The 27,389-nt window shown below is 43.2% G+C and overlaps 1 long non-coding RNA gene across 1 annotated transcript in view; it reads right to left on the reverse strand.

The window, feature by feature from the left end:
- Window positions 1-27,389, reverse strand: part of LOC137233130 (uncharacterized) — a 286,294-nt gene that overhangs the window by 46,200 nt on the left and 212,705 nt on the right. The gene's annotated exons all lie outside the window — the stretch shown is intronic.

The raw sequence follows: 27,389 nt of genomic DNA on the forward strand, positions 1-27,389 counted from the left end.
GAAAATATGAACAGACCAATCACAAGCACTGAAATTGAAACTGTGATTTAAAATCTTCCAACAAACAAAAGCCCAGGACCAGATGGCTTCACAGGTGAATTCTATTAAACATTTAGAGAAGAGCTAACACCTATCCTTCTCAAACTCTTCCAAAATATAGCAGAGGGAGGAACACTCCCAAACTCATTCTATGAGGCCACCATCACCCTGATACCAAAACCAGACAAAGATGTCACAAAGAAAGAAAACTACAGGCCAATATCACTGATGAACATAGATGCAAAAATCCTCAACAAAATACTAGCAAACAGAATCCAACAGCACATTAAAAGGATAACACACCATGATCAAGTGGGGTTTATCCCAGCAATGCAAGTATTCTTCAATATACGCAAATCAATCAATGTGATACACCATATTAACAAATTGAAGGAGAAAAACCACATGATCATCTCAATAGATGCAGAGAAAGCTTTCGACAAAATTCAGCACTAATTTATGATAAAATCCCTCCAGAAAGTAGGCATAGGGGAAACTTTCCTCAACATAATAGAAGCCATATATGACAAACCCACAGCCAACATCATCCTCAATGGTGAACAACTGAAACCACTTCCACTAAGATCAGGAAGAAGACAAGAATGCCCATTCTCACCACTATTATTCAACACAGTTTTGGAAGTTTTAGCCATAGCAATCAGAGAAGAAAAAGAAAAAAAAGGAATCCAAACCGGAAAAGAAGTAAAGCTGTCACTGTTCGCAGATGATATGATACTATACATAGAGACTCCTAAAGATGCTACCAGAAAACTACTAGAGCTAATCAATGAATTTGGTAAAGTAGCAGGATACAAAATTAATGCACAGAAATCTCTTGCATTCCTGTACACTAATGATGAAAAATCTGAAAGTGAAATTAAGAAAACACTCCGATTTACCACTGCAACAAAAAGAATAAAATATCTAGGAATAAACCTACCTAAGGAGACAAAAGACCTGTATGCAGAAAATTATAAGACACTGATGAAAGAAATTAAAGATGATACAAATAGATGGAGAGATATATCATGTTCTTGGACTGGAAGAATCAACATTGTGAAAATGACTATACTATCCAAAGCAACCTACACATTCAATGCAATCCCTATCAAACTACCACTGGAAATTTTCACAGAACTAGAATAAAAAATTTCACTATTTGTATGGAAAAGTGCCAAAGTGCCAAAGCAATCTTGAGAAAGAAAAACGGAGCTGGAGGAATCAGGCTCCCTGACTTCAGACTATACTACTCCAAGGCTACAGTAATCAAGACAGTATGGTACTGGCACAAAAATGGAAATATCGATTAATGGAACAGGATAGAAAGCCCAGAGATAAACCCACAGACATATGGTCACCTTATCTTTGATAAAGGAGGCAAGAGTATACAGTGGAGAAAAGACACCCTCTTCAATAAGTGGTGCTGGGAAAACTGGATAGCTGCATGTAAAAGAATGAAATTAGAACACTCCCTAACACCATACAGAGAAATAAACTCAAAATGGATTAAAGATCTAAATATAAGGCCAGACACTATCAAACTCTTAGAGGAAAACATAGGCAGAACACTCTATGACATAAATCACAGCAAGATCCTTTTTGACCCACCTCCTAGAGAAATGGAAATAAAAACAAAAATAAACAAATGGGACCTAATGAAACTTAAAAGCTTTTGCACAGCAAAGGAAACCATAAACAAGACCAAAAGACAACCTTCAGAATGGGACAAAATATTTGCAAATGAAGCAACTGACAAAAGATTAATCTCCAAAATTTACAAGCAGCTCATGCAGCTCAATATCAGAAAACCGAACAACCCAATCCAAAAATGGGCAGAAGACCTAAATAGACATTTCTCCAAAGAAGATATACAGATTGCCAACAAACACATCAAAGAATGCTCAACATCACTAATCATCAGAGAAATGCAAATCAAAACTACAGTGAGATATCATCTCACACTGGTCAGAATGGCCATCATCAAAAAATCTACAAACAATAACTGCTGGAGAGGGTGTGGAGAAAAGGGAACCCTCTTGCACTGTTGGTGGGAATGTAAATTGATACAGCCACTATGGAGAACAGTATGGAGGTTCCTTAAAAAACTAAAAATAGAACTACCATATGACCCAGCAATCCCACTAGTGGGCATATACCCTGAGAAAAACATAATTCAAAAAGAGTCATGTACCAAAATGTTCATTGCAGCTCTATTTACAATAGCCAGGACATGGAAGCAACCTAAGTGTCCATCAACAGATGGATGGATAAAGAAGATGTGGCACATATATACAATGGAATATTACTCAGCCATAAAAAGAAATGAAATTGAGCTATTTGTAATGAGGTGGATAGACCTAGAGTCTGTCATACAGAGTGAAGTAAGTCAGAAAGAGAAAAACAAATACTGTATCCTAACACATATATATGGAATCTAAGGGAAAAAAATGGTCATGAAGAACCTAGGGGCAAGATGGGAATAAAGACACAGACCTACTAGAGAATGGACTTGAGGATATGGGGAGGGGGAAGATATAAAGAATCAAATAGGGGCTTCCCTGGTGGCACAGTGGTTGAGAGCCCACCTGCCGATGCAGGGGACACGGGTTCGTGCCCTGGTCTGGGAAGATCCCACATGCCACGGACCGGCTAGGCCCCTGAGCCATGGCCACTGAGACTGCGCATCTGGAGCCTGTACTCCACAATGGGAGAGAGGCCATAACACTGAGAGGCCCGTGTACCAAAAAAAAAAAAAAAAAAAAAAAAAAAAGCATCAAATAGAAACACACACACACACAGACACACACACATACACACACCCCGATGTTTAAGTCTTAGAAAGAAAAATCTAGAAACAACATAATTGTCCAAAGTTATAACGGTTCAGTAAATTATAGCATATCCATATACAGAATATTTTGTAGTTAATATGAAACAATGTTTAAAAATATGATTTTTCTCCAGGGGCTGGGGATATGGGAGGCGTGATTATAAAGTTTCTTTTTCGCATGATGAAAAAGCTCTGGAAATAGATAGTGGTAATGGTTACACAACATTGTGAATGTACTTAATGCCACTGAATTGTACACTTAAAAAGGGTTAAAATGGGGCTTCCCTGGTGGCGCAGTGGTTGAGAGTCCGCCTGCCGATACAGGGGGCACGGGTTCGTGCTCCGGTCTGGGAAGATCCCACATGCCGCAGAGCGGCTGTGCTCGTGAGCCATGGCCGCTGAGCCTGCGCGTCCGGAGCCTGTGCTCCGCAACGGGAGAGGCCACAACAGTGAGAGGCCCGCGTACTGCAAAAAAAAAAAAAGGGTTAAAATGATCAATTTCATGTTATGTATATTTCACCAAGATAAAAAGGAATTATTTGATGATATAGGAAAACACTTATAATTTAAAAAACCCAGATTTTATGTTAAAAATGAGGATATTTCTAATCATATTATAGGGAATCCATCGCTCTTTTTTTCTTTCCATTAGAATGTACTGACTCACAATTGGTGATATGGATCTGAATCATCATCAGAGCTTAAAAAATCTAAAGACGCTCAAAGTCCATTCACTTCATATATATTAAATCATCATTTCTAGGGAAAGGCTTGTTTTTATTTGAAAATTATGTTTTAAGAAATAAAATCTACAATTGACTTTAATGTACATCCTTGAGTAAGAACTCTTCTTTTAGACTATAGGTAGTCTTTAAGATAGCGACTGAGAAGGAACAATAATTATAGTATAATTCCAACTGTATCCCAGGGGAAAAAAAATAGGCCCACAAACGAAACATACACAGAGATTTACTGAAAAGTTATCCGCAGAAATATTTGTGAGATGGGATAAAAGATGTCTGATATTTCATTATTTATTTTTGTGTGTTACTTCAAGTTTTCTACAGAAGTATTAGATACATAATCAGCAAAAATTTACAGTAAGTAAATTAGTCAACGAATTTCTTTTGAAGAAGAGAGGGTTCCCATGTTAAAAACCAGAGAGTACCCCAAATCCCAACTTCCACTACACTGAGTGTCTTCCTTGTCACTAGAACCAAATGTGTTGTGTCTGTACCCAGAGTCAGCTGAAAAGTGAAAAAGAGTATTTACCTTTGCTGGGGTTATAAGATGACAAGTGACGAATCCCCCCCACCCCCAATCCCCTTTCTTTCTTTCCTTCTCTGCCCTTGCCCATTACAACCATTAAATTTATGGACTATTTTGGTTTCAGTCTTATGTCTAGAGTCACAGATGTATCTACACAGGTCCTTGGGGCTGCTCTGTGAGGGTGGCTGCTTCTTCTTTTTTTTTTTTTTTTTTGAGGTACACGGGCCTCTCACTGTTGTGGCCTCTCCTGTGGTGGAGCACAGGCTCTGGACGTGCAGGCTCAGCGGCCATGGCTCACGGGCCCAGCCGCTCCGCGGCATGTGGGATCTTCCCGGACCGGGGCACGAACCCGTGTCCCCTGCATCAGCAGGCAGACTCTCAACCACTAGGCCACCAGGGAAGCCTTTCTTCATTTTCATTTAACCTCTTTCTTACATTAAGCACTTAAAATTAGTCAGGCAGAGCCTCAAAAAAAAAAAAAAAAAAATCAGGTCCAGAGACTAAGACATTTTGGCCAACACTTTGGTTTGTGTGAAATATATTCCTCTTGTTCACTGTAAAATCCCAAGCCCACCTCCATCAGATTTCCATCATATCAAACCCTTTTTCTTGGTGTAAATCACTTCTTTCAGATGACTGTGAACCATTTCCCAACCTTATTTATGCAATGGAAATCTAACCTAGTTTTCCATTATGATGTATCATGGTAACATTTACGTTTACATTGAAAATGATGAACCTCAAGCTCAATTTGTTCCTTTCCTTAGAAGATAGAGCCTCTGGGGGCACAGACGGAGGGTTAAGCTGTATTAACTGCCTAGCACCGTGCCTGGTTTACTGTAGGGTGTTTGTTAGTTCTCTTGTACTGGTTTCTTAAGTCATACACATTTTTGCAGAGCTGCTATAACGTGCAGGCTGGAAAAAGTCATTCAGGAAGAAAGACATCTGGAAAGGAAGAGGCCTTTGTGAGTTAGTGAGTACATTAGAGATTATGAGTGTGGAACTTGAAGGGCAATGGGTTGCTCACACTCTCTTCCAAAACACCTTCCAAGAGATTTATACTCCCTGACAGGCAGGGTGGATGCTCCTACACAGCCCTGAAGCAGCTAGAGAAGACAGACCGTCGCCCCTCTGCTTCCCATAAGATTATGGGAGTAAAGTCTCTGATGGGGGAATGAGACAGCAAGGGAGCAAGGCATAACCTTTACAAGAATGACAGCCATTGAAGACATGACATAAACTGGTTAGGACCAACTAGGCCCAAGATGGCAGATGACTGACTTCCACTAGACCTTGAGCCTCAGTCTATGCTCATTGTAACACATTAGTTACGTGACACACCCATGGACTCATGACAGTTCTGAGGTCGAACATAAAAGGCCAAAACGTGGGCGGTGGCCCAATTCCTGGAAATCCCCACCCCTTCCCCCGAAATAGTTGGAATAACCCTCCCACTCATTAGCTTATGCAATTACCTACCCCTATAAAAACTGACAACCCCCTACCCTGGTGTCTCTAGCCTTCTGAGATGGCCCACGCTTTGTCTATGGAGTGTGTATCTCTCTGAATAAAATTTGTTTCACTTTAAACAAAACAAAAAGGAAACAAACAAAAAACCCCACAAAACACCTTCCAAATTTAGGAGCTAGAGAGTCAGTCACCAAGGAAAGGTTTTGAGATCCAAACCAAATGATATTTTTGTGGTGGATATTTTCCATTTGCTCCTCCACTCTGAAATCCATTTGATCCACTCTCTATACTACTTGACCAAGCTCTGTGCTCCCGGGAGGCTGATCATGGCCTCCACCAATGGGATCCTTTGCCCTCTGACTCTGTGTTTTGTTTTTTTAAATTAATTAATTAATTACTTTATTTATTTATTTTTGGCTGCATTGGGTCTTCGTTGCTGCGTGCGGGCTTTCTCTAGTTGCGGCTAGCGGGGGCTACTCTTCGTTGTGGTGCGCAGGCTTCTTACTGCGGTGGCTTCTCCCGTTGTGGGGCATGGGCTCTAGGCACGCGGGCTTCAGTAGTTGTGGCTCGTGGGCTCAGTAGTTGTGGCGCACGGGCTTAGTTGCTCTGCGGCATGTGGGATCTTCCCGGAACAGGGCTCGAACCCATATCCCCTGCATTGGCAGGCAGATTCTTAACCACTGCGCCACCAGGGAAGTCCCCTTCCTGTTGAATGCAGCCAATCAAGGACATCATCAAGAGGTCTGAGAATGAGGTCATTCATGCATATTTCCCTTCTTCTGTCCTTGTTCCTCCCTCTACAGTTGGGTTGCCTTCCCACTGAAGGCCCCATCTCCCATAAGTCAGCTCTCTAATGTACCTCGAACACCCCTCTCCAGCTCCAGTGATGGTCATGTTCTGCCTCCTTGATCCTTCAAGTTTGGGCTGATACAGTCCCTCTGTAGCTAAGCACAACATTCTACACCACCCCTTGTTGGTTCCCCTTAACCCTACCTACACTTTTATAAAGAACTCTGCGCTTTTATTCAATTCTCCTCAACTCTCCCATGGGAGGGAGCCAGGTGTGTCCTGCTAAGACTTCAAGCCACACTGCTCTTGAAGTGCAGCAAGGTTTTTCCCGTTAAGCCTTCACTGAAGAGCCAAGCATGCTGTCTGCCAACCGAATGGAGGCAATGGCTGCAAGAGGAGGCCTCTTTCTGGGATTCTGTGGGATGAGGAATGCTTCAGAGCAAACAAGAAGCATGTGAAGCCAGACGGGCACACTGAAGTCAATCAACATGCACAAAAGGCACGATGCCAGTGCACCCCAAACCTTGATGATTTTTCTGATCTAAGTAAGCACAGCTTTAAGACTACTGGCCCCTGAGAGGGTCCATCCAAACCTCACACCAACATCCACACAACTCAACATCCCCCTTGGGAGCACAGGAGGCATTCTGGCTTAGGCAACCAACACAGAGTATGTGTGCTATTTGTGGAACACTCTGTTACTCAGTCTACAAACCCACCATCTTTAACCTCCCCGACTCCCCATGAGGTTGATATTATCACCACTTTACAGATGAGGAACGCGAACTCAGAAAGGTCAGACCCAGAATACAGAATGAGCAGCTGAACTGGCACATTCACACGCAGGCCTGAGGCTCTGAAGGCTTAGAGAATGTTATTAGAGATACAGCTTGGGAGATGAAAGCCTTATTGGCTCTCCTGCTCCGGTTGGGTGACCTTACCCAACTTTTACGAGCCTAAACGTTCCTCATCCACAAAGAAGAGAAAACATTTTCTACACTACACGTGAATTTTGACTCTTATAAAGAAATAACATGGAGGAAAGAATTCTTTAAAAGCTTAAGAGCTGTAAAAGTATGATTGATTCCTTCAGTTGCCTTCTTGTTAATTCTCCTCCACCTTGGAGGTCATGAATCTGATTCCAGTTTCCATTTGCATGAGAAATCAGACAGACCAGTGAGGTCTGACTTTCTCAGTGGAAATGGTAACAGTAATGATGACACCAGTAAAAACAGTCATAATTTCGCTTCTAATAACAGCTCAAATTCACTGACCACTTGCCACATACCAGGCACTTTACTTGGATTATCTCATTCAATCCTCACACCTACACTGTGAGTAGACATCATTGTCACTTTCTTGGATGAGAAAACCGAGGTGCGGAGAGTTGAAATAACTTGCCCAAGGTCACGCTGCCATTAAGAGGCCCCGTTGGGATTTGAATTTACCTCTGCCTGTGAAGTTACACTCACTAATACTGTAATCACAAATCCCATGTCACAGAGCACTTGAGATGTGGCTGGTCTGAGCTGAGATGGGCTGGATTTTGAAGACTTAACATGGAAAAGGGAATGACAATATCTCATTAATAGCAGTATACTGATGACATATTTTGGAAACCTTGGTTTAAAAATATATTATTAAAATGAATTGCAACCCTTTTTACTTTTCAAAATGTCTACTAAAAAATGTTAAATTGCATATATGGCTCGACAGCTCTGGAATAGAGCAAAAGGTCCAACGTGCTTCTTCATGAGTCTTTGTTTGGCCTGTTTCAGTAACTCTACCCCCTGCAGCAGTAACGAAGAAAAGAAGACTTTTGCTTTCAACAGCATTTACCGGGAGCAGCGGTAAAGGAAGGAACCAAACCCATATTTGTGTGGCTTGGAGAAAGCTACAGCTTTGCAGGTTTCTCTTCACCAAGAGAGAGATCTGTTTCGTGGGGCTACGGCATGTGCTTCTCTAAATATTCTGATGGCTGAATCCAGCCTGAAAGCAAACATTTCAAAGCCTCTGGCAGAAGTAGTTTAGAGAGAGGCTTCCAAGCCATCAGGCCAGCAGATGATGTTTACTTCTTGTGACATAATAGTCAAGTCAAATTTTATTTCACGGCAGTTACTTTCATGTCCTGAGAATAGAAAAATCCCTTCAGATGACCAAAACACCCCTGCACAACCCAAATCCCATTAAATAAATCTGTGAGAGGCTTTGCCTCTTTGGTGGAAAACAGTCAAGACAAGTCCTTTAACCTCCTAAGATGCTTCCTGCATTAGCAGGAGTATGTGTGCCTGTGTGTGCGCGCGCGCGCACGTTTCTTTACACAGATTGATTACGGCCGGGTTCCAAGGTGTACCACCAAGTTCAGTAGGATGATTTGAAGAGCCCAAATGCCCTCCCGTAAAACGCTTGGCAGAGGACAAAGATGGGTAGAAACATGAAGCAATATGTGCTTTCACAAAGCGTTTTACATTTTCCAGCGTCCTTATGCAACCATGGTTTCATTGTCTGCCCCCAGTCCCAACTTCTCAATGAGGGAGATAAGGAAACTGAGGCCAGGCAGTGTTCTAGCTCAGAACTGGAGAGAAAGGATAAGATTTGGAATCAGTTGACTCGCACTTAAACTTTTCCTCTGCTTTTCTAGCTGGGTGACACTGGACAAGTAACTGAACTCCTCTGAGCTTGCCCTGACTTTTTCACACAATGCGGCTAATACAGACGCAAAAGCCTATGTGCTGTATGATTTCATTTATATGACATTTCAGAGGAGACAAAACTGCAGGGACAGAGAAACAGTGGTTCCCAGGGGACAGGGCTGGGTGAGGGGAGAACTGGACTACCAAGTTTTAGCCCAAGGGAAAGTTTTGAGGTGACACAACTGTTCACTGTGGTGGTTACACGACTCCATGCACTTATGAAAACTCATAGAATTAACTGTACAGAAGAAAAGTGAATTTTACTGAATGCACATTTGAAAAGATGACAAAAAGATAACTGGACTAATAAAGATGCTTCTCCAACTGGGTTGCTGGGCGTTTGCAGAGTCAACCCTAGAGTAACAACCAAAACTACTTCTTTATATTTCTAACTCGCTGCTTCTAGATTTGCAGCTGCTGAATAGACATACAAGAAATGGAACCAACCAAATTTAATGCCAGCTCTTAAAAATGGTGAAACGGAAGTTGGACAAAATCCCGGGCTCTAATTGGAATGCTGATGTGGTGAGAGTTGAAAACAGGCAGGAGATGGGAATCAGGGGACGAATCCATATAGACTTCTATACAGTGACTTTACCAATAAGAGAACTCGAAACCCTCTTTGGCTTCCCTGCTCACCCATCTTCTCTTCTACCAGAGCCCCCCTTCCCTGCCCCACCAACTCTAAACTTTCTCACACCGAGTTTCACATAGATCTAGTTGTTTCTTGGTTATTTGCTTCGGGCACATTGCCAGCTGGCTTGAACTGCTTACTGCCACAGAAAACAAACCTCTCCTCCATTTCTCATGTGTTACCAGCCTAACAAATAAACTACTGTCTAAGTTTTACACTGATTCCTGCAAACAACCCAGCCCTTTCCACTCGGAATGCTTTTTGCAGGCTGGGGTTTTTAAAAAGGTGAAATGTAACTGACAGGCAGCAGTGGGGTCCTCAGAACTGGCAAAGGGTATTTTTAGCTGCTAGGCTTTCATTAATTACACTGGCTGCCTTTGGCTACGGCTCTTGGTTTCTGCTGTCTTGCCGAGGAGAGCATGTGGCTTTGAAATATAATTAAATCTGTCGGAAGGGTCCCAGCTCCGATGCTCAGGGATTTCATCATACGTCTTTGTCTTTAGGATGTTCTGGATTTTAGATGTGTTTGTGGTGGGATACAGGGAGAGAACGGTTTTCCTCCCCTCTGCACAGCTTGAGCTCTCTTCTGCCTTAGCCTGGGAGACTGGCTCAAGCTTTGTAGCTTCTCTCCCACCTTGTTTTAAGGTCATGATTATCCATGCACAAAACGCAGAGTTTTTTTTTTTTTCATATTCTTTTCCATTATGGTTTATTATTAATAATGCCATTTCCATAATGGCATTATTATAGGATACTGAATATAGTTCCCTGTGCTATACAGTAAGACCTTGTTGTTTATCCATCCTATGTATACTAGTTTTCATCTGCTAATCCCAAACTCCCAGCCCATCCTTCCCAATCCCCCCAGCCCCGCACCTTGGCAACCACAAGTCTGTTCTCTATGTCTGTGAGTCTGTTTCTGTTTTGTAGATAGGTTCATGTGTGTCATATTTTAGATTCCACATATAAGTGATATCATATGGTATTTGTCTTTCTCTATCTGACTTACTTCACCCAGTATGAAAATCTCTGGGTCCATCCATGTCGCTGCAAATGGCATTATTTCATTCTTTTTTATGGCTGAGTAATATTCCATTGTATATACGTACCACATCTTCTTTATCCATTCATCTGTCAATGGATGTTTTGGTTGCCTCCATGTCTTGGCTATTGTAAATAGTGCTGCTATGAACATTGGGGTGCATGTATATTTTCAAATTAGAGTTTTCTCCAGATATATGCCTAGGAGTGAAATTGCTGGAACATATGGCAACTCTATTTTTAGTATAAAACGTAGAGATTTTAAGGCTCCAGTATCGCTCTTTCTGAATGGCAGCTGGGCGTATAGACGTGTTCTGGTGATGTCAGGGGATGAAACTAGGAACTTGTTGTGGAGGCTTCTAATCGGAAAGTGCCCTGAAAGGCTGTGACAGGCACTGATCTCCCTGTCACAAGGGGTATTCAAGTGGACGGCCACTTGCTGAGGATCCCTGAAAGACGTTTTATGCATTCCAAAGGGGTTGGTGCTTTCAAAATTTCCCCAAGCCCCAAAGTCTGTGAGTCCACATGACTGCTTCCCCTGAAAAGTAAGGCGCCGATTCAGGGAGGGTGTGGAATTAACTCTTCCTGGAGAGTAGTTAATACAGTACTGGGCTAGATAACTTTTCTCTGTCCCTGCAGCTCTACTTTCCACTCTTGTAGATTCTTCTGTGTTCCCGGAGGCTGACAATATGAATTACATCCACAGGTCTCTGAGCTCTCCGGTTTCCAGGTGAGTCTAGCAGCTAGGGAGCCCAGGAAGGGGATCAAAGGAGAGTGAGGTTGGGGTTCTCTTTCCCCCACTCTCCCACTATGGATGTGATACACAATGGATGTATTCCTTGGACAAAGGTAGCTCATCTGTCTCTCCCTCTCTGTTCTCTCCACTTCCTCATCATGTCCTTTCAGGCTTAAGGATACTTCTCCTGTCACTTCCCTGAGGTCCTGCCCTACCTCCTCCAGTTTTCCTACACCTGCCTACACCTTTGCAGACTGTCCCTCTGCTGGCTCTCCTCCAGGGAAACAATTTGAATAGGTCACCTCTTTGCTGGCAAGACCCCAAATGACACAAATATGAAACACGTACCGTGTGCAATGGAGATGATCACACAGTCTTGCCCTCAAGTGCTTTCCAGGGTAGTTATGGAGATAAAGTGAAGATATTGGGGGAAAAACAGACCCATGTTTATTGTGGTGGTCGTTCCTCCGTGAGCTCTTGTAGCCCTGGGAGACGAGAACTGTGCTGAGATACGTGAGCTAACAAGACCGAATTCCGCTCAGAACAAAACCAACCAATTCTTACACGAATCCAATCAAACAAATGTCTTAGTTTTTGACTTACTGACAAACCAGACTGACCGAATGTTCCTACTGGACTAGTTGTTTTGACACGGTGCTCAGACATGGCCTCTGACAGCATCTGTGTAATGACAAGGTTAACTCTGGTAGAGCAACACACAAGGGGGACTGGTGGTTTCTGGCAGCCACAGGGTGACCTGGGAGAGTGGGGATCAGAACACACATGGTGGGGCTGGATCCTGGCATAAGGTAAGGATACTGCCCTGCAGGACCGCGCAGCTGCCTGATGACAAAGCGGAACGAGGCTGAATTCCCTGAGGAGGGAAGCACCTGCAGAATTGTTAACAGGAACAGGAAGTCAGTGCTCCTCCTGGGAAGAGTGCATCGGGGAAGAAAGACGTCCTCGTGTCTTCATGAGACAAGCGATGCAGCACAGAGGTGTCGCACTAACGCCCTGCTTCGCGGAAATGGGCAAAGTGCTTTGTACGTAGTCTGTACACAAAAACTCCTGCGTGGATGGCTTTGATTTTTCTGTCCAGCCCTTTCACTTTTCCTCTAGACTAAAATCTATATCAAGTCAGGGGTTATATCACATGTGTTTACTTTTCTTTTTTTAAGTCTCCAGGTCTTAACACAGTTTCTGATACATAGAAGGTGTTTAATAAATAATTGTGGAATGAAGGAAAAATTGATATGCCTTCCTTTGCCTGTGAGGTCACATTCCCCTTCCTAGTCAAACTGCACAATTCTGACACCCCTTCCCTCATCTGAATATGTCTAAGGAGTTTCCGGGATGAGTCTGAGAATCCTAGAGGTGTTCACTAGCAAGTGGGGTCCGTCTTTGTTTGTTTAAAATGTTTTTTATTATTAAAATAATACGTGTTCATTAGAGAAGACTAAAATGTGGAAAATACAGAAAGGCACATATAAGAAACTGCAAATCACTTGCGATATTACCATGAGAAATAACCAGAATAAAATACTGATGTCTATTTTTTTCATATATATGTTTTAGATAGAAAATTTGGAAGTCATTCTTGTATATTCTTTTGATTTTAAACCTTTCTGATGTTTTAACATATGATTTTAAAGCTACAGATTTCCCTCCAAGGATTGCTTTAGCTGAATGCCGCAAAATTTGAAGCGCTTTGCTAACATTCGGTTAAAAGTATTTTCTAAATTCAGAGGGTCCTCCTTGACTGCTGCTCCCTACTGAGAAAACCCTGGAAGATACCATTCCTCTGCACATGTAGCTCCCATTGTGCTACTGTTTTCCTCACTATTACCACACAGCAGCTCTTGAAATCGAGAGGTCCAGAAATGTGGAGATTTAAACCACTGAAGAGAAGCTTTTAGTTATCAGGGCACACGCCATGGTTGGCCCAGTAGCACTCTTGTTGGGTCTTAGAAATGGGGAAAGGAAGCCTTTCTCTGCCTTAGTTACGTTCATCGTATCCTGTTCTGTCCAGTCTAGAAGAGTGCCAGCCCGTCTACTCTAGTCACTTTCTATTCCCTAACATTGCAACCAAACTCTACATTCTTCATAGCACTTACGGCTACTTGAAATCATTTATTTATTCTTTATCCCTTCTTTCTCTGGAACCTAAGCTTCAGGGCAGGGAGAGCTGTATCTCCAGCACCTAGAATATGCTGGGCGCACGGTACTCAATTCAAGCTTTGTTGAATGAATGAATGAGTGAGAGGGTCACTTTATGGTACTGTGTGCTGTTATGTTGGGGTACGGGTTCCAAATAATATCTACAATTCTTTTTTTTTTGTTTTTTGCGGAACGCAGGCCTCTCACTGTTGTGGCCTCTCCCGTTGCAGAGCACAGGCTCCGGACGCGCAGGCTCAGCGGCCATGGCTCACGGGCCCAGCCGCTCCGCGGCATGTGGGATCTTCCCGGACCGGGGCACGAACCCGTGTCCCCTGCATCGGCAGGCGGACTCCCAACCACTGCGCCACCAGGGAAGCCCTACAATTCTTTATAACACGGCTCTTTTGATATACGGGCATTCACTCATTTGGATAAGCAGGGATTTCTCACTTTAGCCACATATGATGTTTGGAACTAATCTTCTCCCACGAAAAACATGATCCTGGCTTTGAGGTCAATCAGTAGACAAGTCTATCTCATCCCTTAGGATGAATTCTCCTCTGGGCTCTCCAGCCTCCTCTGATCTATCCTAGTTCATCAGAAATACTATATAATGTAGAACCTCGGAAGGTAAGGGGTATAACCACTTTTTTCATAAAAGTCACCTTGGTCCCTAAGTCAGAGATGACCACTTGTCTACCAAACTCATTAAGCTACCTTTCTGGGCACACAGGTGCTCCGTCTGCCCTCCTCACGTGCAGGTAAGTGTGGTCACATGACTGAGGCCTGCCCAACGTCATGTGGGCGGAAGGGAAGTCTGTGGAAAGCTCCTCTCGCCCGTCCTCTGTTTGTCTACTAGACTCAGAAGACCTACCAGGTGTTATAGAAGAAGGTGGACCCACAAGAGAGAAAGAGCCTGGGTCTCTGATGAAGGCCCCCGAAAGTTAATCTTTATGCAAATGAGAAAATTACTGAGTTGAGCCACTGAGATGTTCAACTTTACCTGCTAGGGCAGGTAGTTAGTTACCCTAACTAATACAGTTCCTACACAAATTTCTCCTCCAGCCCTTACGTATTCTACGAGCTTTGCAGACCAGGAGACGGGGGAGTGTGAACCTTTTTCAAACCATACTTGACTTACATCTGCTAACTCCAAAATGCTACCCTGAGTTCTCCCCAAGAAAAGAAAGTATGACTGGATGGTTCCACTACTACAAAGCCTCTCGCAAAGACTACATGGAAATTTTTTTTTAAGTTTCACCAAACTGAAACCTCACAGCAAATGAATCAATGTACAAACTTTCAGTGCTGGAAACACTTGCTGTTGGACAAAACTGCATGATACAGTGAAAAGCATCTTTGGACCAAGAGAGATACTACCTGTTTCTAGCCCTTACGGTTCTACCCTAACAAGCTGTGGAAGCTTGGACCCCTCTCTTGCTCTCTCCAGGCTTCATGGGGGTATTGAAAGGATCAAGCAAGACAAAATACTTCAAAATAGGTTCAGGTTTTATCAACTGTAATGGGAGAGGTAATGTGATTTAACAGACCTTTAGCAGGATTCGTTAGAGGGGGTTGGTTTAAATGTGAGAAAACATAGCTTCTGCCCTCGTGTCTTCTGGTCTACTGGAGGGAATAGATCACTGAATAACAAACGAGCCCTAATAGGGCCAAATGACAGCAAACTACCAGCAATGTGATCTGGGTGTGTAAAAGAAGTGATTAACTTTGACCTTGAGAGTGAGAAAGCCTCCAGTAGTGTTCTGAATGTTCCTAAGAGAAAGGGCAAAATTTCTTAACATAATTTACAAGGTCATGTATGATTTGTGCTCTTACCCAGCACTTCTTTGGCTTCATCTCTTGCCACTCCATAAACAATATTCTACGCTCCAGCCATAGCTCCCAATTTTGAATTCTTTTTTTTTTTTTTTTTTTGTGGTACACGGGCTTCTCACTGTTGTGGCCTCTCCCGTTGCGGAGCACAGGCTCCGGAGCGCAGGCTCAGCGGCCATGGCTCACGGGCCCAGCCGCTCCGCGGCATGTGGGATCCTCCCAGACCGGGGCACGAACCCGTGTCCCCTGCACCGGCAGGCGGACCCCCAACCACTGCGCCACCAGGGAAGCCCTTGAATTCTTAAACTTGCCATAATTTCTCCTTCAAGTCTTTGGATCCTCCTTTACCACCTCTCCTTCTATTACAAAATATGTACATATCTTTCATGCTTTAGCGCATAAGTCACCTCCTCCAGGAAGCCTTCTTTGCTGGCCTCAGTCCAGGTTAGATACGCACTGTACCAATTTGCATACTACTGGCTATAAGTAACAGATAATGAAATATGACGGTATTTTCACATAACTGGATGTCACATTCTGGAGATATACAGATCCAAGATTAGTTCTGTGCGATGACAATGTCGGGGACTGGATTCAACTTTTCCACGATTCTCTTAGCTTTTGCCTCGTGGTTACAAGATAGCTGCTGCAGCTCCAAATCATGCCCTCTCACAAAACAACCGAGAGCAGGAAGGGAAGAAGGGCCCCTTCTGTGATGATCTTACCCTTCAAGGAAAATTCTTCCCAGAAGTCCTTTGAAGACTTTGCCTTAAATCTCCCTGGTCAGAAGGGGCCCATATATACATGCCCTAGCTGCGACAGAGGCTGGAAAGTGAACGTCTGGCATTTTCAGGGAAAGAGTCTCTTCAAGCATGGAAGAAATGCAAAGGGCATGATTACTGGGTAAGCCAACAACAGCACCTCTCTTTGGACTTCCACAGCTCCCAGTTCCCCCACGGGCCATCATTATATTGTATGTAATTGCTTACTTGACTACTAGCCTATAATCTTTGTTAGGGGAGGGAAATTCTATCGAATGAGTGAAAAAGAAACATAGCATTATTATTCCCAATACTTCTAATAACAAAACAACACATTGAAATCACTTTAGCCTGTGAATAGCTGCTTTAGTAACTCTTTACTGACCAGGCTCCATGGTGCAATCCTCACAGGTTAAGACCTCAACCTTAAGGGCTATAAGTTATGAAAAAAACAAAAACAAAACAAAACACAATTCCCAAGTCTCTACCAGGTGGTAAGATGAGGTGGGGACAGTGAAAGCATAGAACTTGAGAGCTGGTGGGAGCGGAGAGACCTGAACTGACCTAGGGGAGACGAAACAGGAGTGTGTATCATTTGGGGTTCTACTGGATGTAAGAAACAGAAAATCCAAGTTAGTTTACATAAAAGGAACATCTATTCTCTCAACAGCAAGATGTCTCAAGGCAAGGAAGCTCCAGGGTTAATTCTGCTTTGTTATCCATAGCTTGGCTTTCCCTAGGGTTGCAAGATGGCCACCATAATTCCAAGCTCTATATCCGGAATGTCCACAGAAGGACATATTTCCCCCTATGCCTCTTCTTCAGGGAAAAGATACCTTTACCAGGAGCTTCCCAGCAGACTTAATTTTTTCATTACGCAGCACTGGGTTACGTGCTCTTCCATAAACCAATCACTGGTATGGCCAATGAGATGATCGCAATTGAATGAAACCAAGTAAGATTTATCTTTTTTACATGTGGACACCCCAGCATAAGTACGGGCTCTTCTTCAAGGTAAAAAGGAGGAATTGGAATGGCTGCAGGACATGAAACCAATGACATCTGTTATAAATGGCTACCTTGCAAATTCCAACTTTGGAATGAATAAGTCTTACAAGGCTGAGTCTCAACTCACACCTGGCACTGTAAAACGCTTCACGTAAGAGAACAGCTTGGGTCACAATGTGTGTCAGCTGGTTTCTTCTGCTGCAGTCTCATATAGAGATTCATATCATTACTTTAGAATTCCTAGGACATAAATACAGGGTAATTTATTACACTCACACCCTCTAGGTTACTTCTTTGCATAAGGGACTGTTTAGTCATTTCTAAACACTGGGAGTTACGTGCCCTGAATTATTCTAGAAAAGTAAGACACTGGTACTCACTTTCTACTCTTACGGTTTAAGTTTGGGCCCTGCTTCATTGGGATCTAAACAGCATTTCCATTTCTAGCTCATTTTTCAGAGGAAGACTTCCTTGTTCCAGATTTGGAACTTGCTTTGCTTTGTCCCAAATTGTGAGGCAACAACTTCATTAAAAGTTTTTAAATTGAGGGACTTCCCTGGTGGCACAGTGGTTAAGAATCCGCCTGCCAATGCAGGGGACATGGGTTTGAGCCCTGGCCCGGGAAGATTCCACATGCCGTGGAGCAATGAAGCCCGTGCACAACTACTGAGCCTGTGCTCTAGAGACCGCGAGCCACAACTACTGAGCCCGCATGCCACAACTACTGAAGCCTGTGCGCCTAGAGCCTGTGCTCCACAAGAGAAGCCCGCGCACCACAACAAAGAGTAGCCCCTGCTTGCCGCAAGTAGAGAAAGCCCGCACACAGTAACGAAGACCCAATGCAGCCAAACATAAATAAATAAATAAAAATTTTTAAAAAGTTCTAAAACTGAGAGGTGTTTTCCCACCAGGTGGGAGCAAACCGGTTTCAGGGTCTTGGTCCAGTTGGTCTGGAGGGACAGCTGGTGTTGTTTATCCTCCATTACCAAGGCATGGCTCAGCTCAGGCCAAGAGCTACTTCTAAGCCAGAACTTTACACATGAATGGACACCGAGTTATTCTTCTGCCTGGTTGTCTGGGTCCTTTTCATTTGATGTTTTGAGGTACTAAGTCAGAGGTCAGCAAACCACAGCCAAAATCTGGGGCGATATCTGGCCCACCACTTGTTTTTGTAAATAAAGTTTTATTGGGACACAGCCACACTCATTCAGTTACACACTGTCTATGGCTGCTTTTGAGTTACAATGGCAGAACTGAGTAGTTGTGATAGAGACCCTATGGCCGCAAAATATTTACTATCAGGCCCTTTCTGTAAAGGGCCTTTCTGTAAAGGGCCTGATAGTAAATATTTTGCTGCCCTTTGTCTAAGGGGAAAAGAGCAAGTGAGAAGCAAAAAGTCTATCAGGAAGATAAATGCCCAAATGCACATAAATAACTCCTGAACAAAAGGTGCAGAGAAATTAGAATGGATTCAGATGGTTTGGAACTGGCCACAGTGGGTCACGCCGGGCCTTATTGGGACTCTGTCCAGCCCCTGATATATATGGGCACTTCCCAGGGAGCTGAAGCAGTGCCACATCTCCCTGGGAAGAAGCATTTCACTTCACAAGTGTTTGTGTTCCCAAATGAGAAATCCGGAGGTGGTTTTCTAAACCGTCCAGTTTAACTGCTCCAGGCAGGGGTGTTTTGCAATCTGACACACACATCCATCAGAGCTGTTCCTATGGAGCCCCTGCACTGGCTGTAAAACAGACACAGACAGACCTCCTTGGTTTTCAAACAGAAGCCCAAGAAAGACCACAGCAGAAACCTGTTTATACAGTTCAGATTTTCTTAGTAACATAAGGCGGCCGTTGGACAAGACTTCATTGCTAACTGTAAGCATTGATTTCTGCTACAATTTAAGGCAGAGTTAGCTGTTTAGGGTTCTGGCTTCTTACCTTTTCTTAGCCCCAAATCAAGAAATAAAGTCATGGAAGATAATAATTATGAAGCACACTTATTTTAGACTTCACGTTGGGTACTTTATGTATACCGTCAATATCTCACTTAATCTTTACAATGATACTGTGGAAAGGGTATGATTACTACATTATCTCCTTTTTATAGATGTGGAAGGTGTGGTCCAGCATAATGTTTCCCAAACCTGGCAAGGCTGTTGAAACAGAGATTGCTGGTCCCTGTCCCTAGAGCTTCCTATTCAGTCAGCCTGGGGTGGGGCCTGAGATTTGCATTTCTAACGAGTCCCCAGATGGTGCTGAGGCTGCTGGCCAGGACCACACTGCGATGACACTGGCCAAGCGTTGAAGTGAACAACCAAGTGTCGTGATCATCGTGGCAGGGCCGGCTCTCAAACCCAGATTTGAATGTGTGATTCTGTATCCACTTTTTAAATCATTTCCGATAAACTACCTCCCATGAGCTCTAAAAAGAAGTGAGTGGAAAACATTCAAACACACACTCAGAAAATCCTATCAAAAATTCAATGGATGAAAAAAAAAAAAAAATTCAATGGATTCCATTTCCCAAATGACTCAAGTCTTTCTCATTCGGGGTCTTGCATTTTGGGCCATTTGGGGAATGGATGTCTGCATACTACACAGCCATATAAATGATCTAATTGGCACAATCCTTTGGCCTAGAATAGTGGATCCCTCAAAATTGTCAGTTCTAAGAAGTCTTACCCAAATAACCTCACCTCCATGCCTTTTTTTTTTTTTTTTTGTGGTACACGGGCCTCTCACTGTTGTGGCCTCTCCCGTTGCAGAGCACAGGCTCCGAACGCGCAGGCTCAGCGGCCATGGCTCACGGGCCCAGCCGCTCCGCGGCATGTGGGATCTTCCCGGACCGGGGCACGAACCCGTGTACCCTGCATCGGCAGGCGGGCTCTCAACCACTGCACCACCAGGGAAGCCCCACCTCCATGCCTTTTTAATACACTTTCAGGGCTTGAGAAAGAGGCTATCGCCACACGTTCTTGCTGCAAGAGTCTCAGCTCTATACATCTTACCTTGGCTTCCCATACAGAATAGAAATTGCTTAAAGGGATTAGTTCTTCCTGTCCTGATATCCTAATGTTGTATTGCACCTCAGTGTACAATATTCAACGTTCAATACCATGTAGTATGGCATAGTGTTTGAGAATGTGGCTTTTCCCTTCAAATTTTGTGTTTGTGTCCTATCACTGTTCCTCACTCTGTGACCTTGCTTAAGCTCCTAAATTGTCTGTTTCTCTATTAATGAAATGGAGATCAAAATAGTCCCATAAAGTTGCTCTGAGTATTAAATGTCTAGCACTCAGCCGTGGCATATGGAGAGACCTCAAAAATGCTAGTTATAAATTATTATATACATAACTATATCACATAATTATGTATTAATATTAACAAATACATGATTCATATTATTAATCACATTACCAATATATTAATTATGTAGTATGATCATTAATTATAAATTGTAATATCAATAAAGCTATAATAATTATATAATTATTATAAGACATACTGTGTAATATACAATGATATATACTTATGTAATTATAAATTATTATTTAAAGCTCTAGAGAATGGGTTAACTAAATGCATCTTTTAATTTAGTGTTTTAGCAGAAGAAACACATAGCAGCCCTGGATGTATTAGTCAGTATTTGTTAGCTACTGGCAAGGATGTCGTGAACAAGGTTCCAGGCTCAAGAGTCCTTTACTCCTTTGCTCAGATCATTTTCTTTCTGAAACAACCTCTTTTTCACTCTTTGGCCCTCCTGTCTTCAAGTCTCTGCTTTGCTTGCTATGAGACCTTCTCTGACCACGGCCATACCCTCGTCTCCCTGAACCCACTACCTTTTGGATAAATCATACAAATGAAGTTATCCTCTTCCCTAGTTTTTGCTGTGTACAGTCTTGTCCTCTAGCCAGAATATAATCTCACTGAGAGCAATTATTCATGTCTGACTTGTTCCGTACCTGCCACACTGTTTGATAAATACTTGAATATAAGCAAGGAGAAATACAATCAGTTTAAATGTATTCTTTGAAAAGCAGCAGAGTCTACACGGTGACGCAAAACATGTGAAGTCCGTGCACAATAGTCACTAGTCCTATTTTACAAAATAACGTTGCATTCAAACAGTGGGAGTACAAAGCGTGTTTAGGCTGTACAGCTCCAAACAGGTTAGAGAGAGAAATAATGAGGTCATTCTCCTGCCCACAGCAACTACACAATTTGGCACATGCTGGAGACAGGTGGGATAAACATTTCTTAACGCAGGTCTTAAAAGGGCCTGTAATCCTCAACTCACCTCCCCTTTATCAAAGTTATTCTGTTTTGACATTAGGCTAGATTAAAATGTCACATCAATTTAGCAGCTGAACTTTGGCTACGGTAGCGATGGGCGTTAGGGACAGGCTCTAGAGACCACAGTGAATTTTAAAACTCTCCTTAGACAAGGTTTTATATTTTCATTCTAACGCATGACTCTCCAGCTAGAGAATTTTCAGCTAACTTGGAAGAGTGATGTTGAGAAAGGAGACTGAACACCTGGTGGGTGGTAGGATGATGGGCCACATGGTGACTTCACTCTGATTCACTTGAATCCGGGTCTGATCCATTTTGACTTCTTTACTAATAGCTGCAGGAGAGAGAAGTTCCACTTTATGTGACAGTGACAAGCAGGGCGGTGCTTCTCAAACTTTAATGTGTGCACGAATCACACAGGGATACAGTTAAAATGTAGATTCTGATTCAGCAAGTCTCAGGGAACCTGTGACTCTGCATTTCTAACATCTGCGCTCATGCCCATTCTCCTGGTCCGAGGACCACATTTTGAGCAGCCAGTAGGTAGAGGATGGTGGGCTAGTTAACGAATGGCTGCATAGACCAACCAGCCTGGGTGTGACAGTGATGCATGTGCACTGTTCCAAAGGCGACGGAAACCAGGACCTTCCAGAAATGAAGACCAGAGAAGGAATTCAGTCAACTTTATAACAAGAAACCTGCTCCGTGTCTCTTGTCAGAAACGTCAGATTCACCATTGAATTCACCACTGAATTCACCATTCACCATTCACCAAGGAAAGAATACACTTTCCTTTCTAAATCTGCAAAGCAATAACTCCTGAAAAGTTGCTAGTTAAAAGGATGGAGAATGAGTGCGATTAGAGGTAGTCATAGGTTCTAGAGACAGCCTGGGTCTGACTCGCAGCTCTGGCACTCACTCATTAGCTGAGACTTTTAGGAAAGTCACCTTCTCTTGTTAAGCCTCAGTTTCCACAATTGGAAAGCAGGAACAATACTCCCAGGGCTGTTGTAAGGATCAAAGAAAGAACACGAGAAGTACTTCATTCTATGCATGGCCCATACTAGTCGATACACTGTAACTTTTATTTTTTTATTAGGAAATTAATCAGCCAAGAATGATGGAGAACTTGCTCAGTGAACACCTTTGAGGTGTTCCTAGGGAAAAGAAAAAGGAAAAGAGGAGGAGGAAAAGGACAAGGAGATGCAATCACATTTCTGAAGAGAATTCCAAAATATACCTGGAGAGGCAAACGCATACACATGTGGAATGATTTAATATTTCCACAGTTACACGCCAAGAAGCACTGCAAGTAGAATTACATAGAACACACAAACCATTTGGAGAAAGCGAATGTTTCAAATGATATCACTGGAGACAGGAAAAGTGGAGGAGCCCGTAGACAAAGTCAGAGCTGTATAAACTTTTGAAAAATGTTTCACATCTTTAGCAGGATATTGACATGAGCTGCTATCATATGGAAACTATTTTTTTTTAGAAACACCTGGCAAGACTAATTTGGAGGACTGATTTTTTTTTCCACACAGATAGAACACACAACAAAATACAAGGTGTGTCTGAGATGCAAGCCCGATCAGAGATTAGATCACTAAAGATAAATGATGGTGACTGCCATATTATTTCTGATTATGGTCTGAATGGGCCTGTTGGGTCACGAGCCACCATTTGCAAAGAACCCAAAGAAATTCTTGTAAAGCTCACAATAGTCTGAAGACTCTCTGTTTTGCTATTTTTCTCTTAAAGGCAACTCTACAAACGAAAAATAAGAAAAGCTCATTATGTTCATAGAATTCCTCCATTATTTATTTTGTGATTAAATGTGACCACTTTCCTGGTCACACAGGCCAGCCTGCTTCCTGTAACAATGAGACAGACCCAGTCTCTTGAGGAAGGTAGAAATAGGAGTCTTCAGGGAAGGAGTGCTGTAGACTGATGATTCTAATGGCTGTGCCTGAGTCTGTAGATATACATGATCATTCTTCCCCGGAGAAAAGAGCATGACAAGAATCACACTTCCAGTTGACTCTCAATTTGATTCCATCTACTAGATGGGACCATTCGATGCTACTTCAGTTAAGTTTTTCAAGGTTAGTGGTTTAGAGCCATTGTTTTAGTTTTATTAAGGAAAATGTTAAATTTCATCTTAAGAACACTTTCACTACCTCTTCTTTCCCTTTGTGTTTAAGGCCCTATCCTTAGCTTCTCTCTTTTCCCTCTTCATTTGGCCACTGCCTACAGCTTCACCTGGATGTTCAACAGGCACCGCCAACTTAGCGACGCTCAACCGTGTATTGACTGAGGGTCTACTGGGTGGTGAACCGGCTCAGATGACTTTGAGGTCCCTGCCCTCAAAGAGCTGATTTTTAAAAAAGCAGATAAGAAATAGGTCATTTCAAATCAATATGGTAGCTACTAGGTCAGAGTTACAACCAGGAAGCCACGGGCATCATGGAGGAGGGCATCTGTCTTTAAAACGATGAAATTTAGTGGAGGAGATGGTATCTGAACTTAGTCCTGAACAAGGAAGAGTTATAATTGCAACAACTTTTATAGCTCTTACCCTATGCACCTTAGCTTCCTCATGTGTACAAAGATGATGATAATAATCATCTACCTTTAGGTCGTGGTAGGGATATGTAAGTTAATATATGCATATAAATAATTTGACCAATACCCAGCATATAGTTTAAATAATTGACTGAGTCATACAGTGAGTGAGTGGTGGAGCTGGGGTTTGAATCAGGTGGTGGGGCTCCTGAACTCATGCTCTGAATCACAATGCTATCCTGTAATGCTGGGGAGAGATGAGGAACCATATGGCAGGTAGAGGGAAGAGTATGGCTAAGGCATGGTTGGGTGAAATAGCACAGACAGAGCTGGAGACACAGAGTCCCAACTTACTAGAGTGTGAAGTTCAAGGCGGATGGTGTCAGGGGAGGAGGCTGGAGCATTAAGAGGGACTGAGACACAGAGGGACTCGTACCCACGCTAAGGAGGTTGACATACATCATGTGGGCAATGGATTCCAAGCAGAGGGTGCAGGAGGGGTGTGTGTTGGTGCAGGGATAGGCAGATGTCCAGTTTTGAGGGATCACTCTTGCAGGGGCAAGAAGGATGAGGCTGTGGGCAGAAAAGCCCAAAATAGCATGACCTGTTAGACTGAAATTGCATCCGACTAAACAGGAGATAAAGACACTGCACTGGAGCAGCAGAAGTGAGATGGAGAACAGGGGCCGGCTTTAACAAATATGGAGGCTGACTGGCAGGGCTTCCTGGTTGTGGAAGCAGCCTTGGAGATGGCCCCTGATGATGCCTGCCTCCTGATATCATGCTCTTGCATAGTTTCCTCTCACATTGTGCCAGGGGTGGTCAGGATGACCAATAGCACATGGTAGAAGTGATGACAGATCACTCCCAAGATTAGGTTCCAAGAGACTGTGCTTTCCATCTTGAGCTCTATCTCTTGGATCACTTGCTTGGGGAAAACCAGCTGCCATGTTGGGAGCTGCCCTAAGGAGACACCCACGTGGCAGGAGACTAAAGCCTCCAGCCAGTAGCCAGCAAGAAACTGAGGCCTGCCAACAACGTGAGGGAGCTGGGAAGGGGGTTCTCCAGTTCTAGTTGAGCCTTGAGACGCCTGCATCCCTGGCAACAGCTTGAGTGCTGCCTCATGAAAGACCCTGAGTCAGAACTACTCTGCTAAGTCTTGACTGGATGACTGACTATCAGAAATTGTGTGATATGATAACTGGTGGTTGTTTTATGCTGCTTAAATTTGGGGGTAATTTGTTAGGCAGCCGTAGCTAACTGGTACAATAACTTAAGGAATGGTAGAAAGTGGGAGACATCTGTGATGGCATCAGGCTTGGGTAGGTGAGTGGATAGTAATATCAATAACTGAACCAGGCTCAGAGCTCACAGTCTCCCTCCTCTGATGGGCCTGACTTCCCCATCCTATTAAAGGTACCACTGTTCTCCCACTGACCCAGGCTCATAACTGCAGAGCCACCAGTGTCTGTCACATAAGTGATATCAAGGTCTGAAGATACCATTGTCCAACGATTTCGGCCTCTGTCTCTCCGACTGTCCACCACTCCAACTGGACTTCACTTTTTCATTACTTTTCACCACATCTTAGTTGTAAAATTGTAAAAGCGTCTTAACTGAATCTCCTTGCCCTGGGTTTCTCCTTGCTTTATACTGATAAAAGCTGATCTTCCTAAAGTACCATCTATCAATGCCTTATCAAATAAAGTCTAAGTTCTGTAAGCCTGTGTTCAAATCTCTCCATTTTTTTCTCTCAGCTCAGCCTTCTCCCTTCATCTTCCCACCGTTTGCCCTGCATCTTACTCAAACGGAAAAAATGGACAAAAGCTTTGCTCTTATTGTTTCTGCCTCTTGCAATGCTCCTTCCTCCTTCTGTTTAATCTTTCAGTTCTGTCATAGCCCACTTTGAAATTCACCTCTTTCATGAAAACTTTTGTGTCTCAATACCTAAATATGACTTAACTTTCCTTTGAGGTCCTCATGCGACTTCTGTATCTCTTTGGGGGCACTTGTATCTGCTGTATATGTGTGTTCTTCCCTTTTCTCTCTTACTGGATTTCAAAATCTTCAACGTTGGGGTTACTTCTTATTCATCTTTGCCTGGCATGTGGAAGAGGGCTTAATAAATATTTGATGAGAGAATGAATTTACTTTCATGGCTGAGCCTCCCTAAGTTTACCCAAAAACTGAGGCAACTTACCACGATTTGCTATGCTGTTTCTTACGCTCTCTTTGGTCAAAACTTTATCATCCAACTACATAAATAGACTACATGAATAATCAGACGAATGCAATTCACTGTCTTTCCCTAAACTCAGTGTCACAGCGTTTTACATCAAATAGAAAAAAATAAAACCAATTTAATAGGTTTTTTATAGGTCTAAAAAAATCAGCTCTGTTGATACACATGGGTAATGTAGTTTTTCGTGACTCACAGCTGCCATTTATAGACTGTTTCCTATGTTCCTGGCCTCTGTGGTTGCTGCACAATTCTCATAAATCCTACATTTAATTCCCATATGAATCCCAAGGTACAGGGACTACCGTCATTTCCATTTCATGGATGGAGAACTTGAAGCTGAGAGGAACTGAGTAACTCACCTAAAGTTGCACAGCTAGGAAGCGGTAGAGCTGGGACTGGAACTAAGGATCTATGCTCTTAAAGGCTACCCTCTGTACTTTGATTTCTATAGACCAGCGACTTGCTTTGTACACGTTTGGGGGGCAGGGTTGCATGCTTTTACTTTTCACGAGCATTTGCTCTAGTCAGAGACAGGACCCACAAAAGAAGAGGTGGGTTTCTATCTTCCTGGGCTTGTGCGGTATGTAGGAATGCTCTTCCCAACATCTCTGGTATGTCTACGTGTCCACCTTGGTGTGCCCTCCCCAACACAAACTCTCTCCTTCATTTTACTCCTGTCGCTCTCCCAAACTTTCCCAGAGAACAATGGAGTATATCACAAGCCTGGTGCAAGAGTGCATCTAGAAAGACCCAACGTTGGGACACTTGCAGTCATCTTATTTTCCTCTCTCTCCAGTAAGAGGTCTGAGGGTCAGTGTGGTGGAGGAGAGAGTGAGCAGGGCTCTGGCCCCTGTCTGGCTTTGTCTGGACAAGCAGAGGCTGGTCTGGCTAGCGCAGCAGCAAACAGCCTTGATCGTTCCTCTCCGTGTTGGCTACTAATCCCCTTTTCTGTTTATCTCCTCAGGAGCCCAGGCTCTAGGCATGGGCTCTAGGCCGTGGGGCTTGGGGAGAGAAAAAGAAGATG

This window comes from Pseudorca crassidens, chromosome 10, assembly GCF_039906515.1.
Source record: "Pseudorca crassidens isolate mPseCra1 chromosome 10, mPseCra1.hap1, whole genome shotgun sequence".
NCBI classification, from domain to species: domain Eukaryota; kingdom Metazoa; phylum Chordata; class Mammalia; order Artiodactyla; family Delphinidae; genus Pseudorca; species Pseudorca crassidens.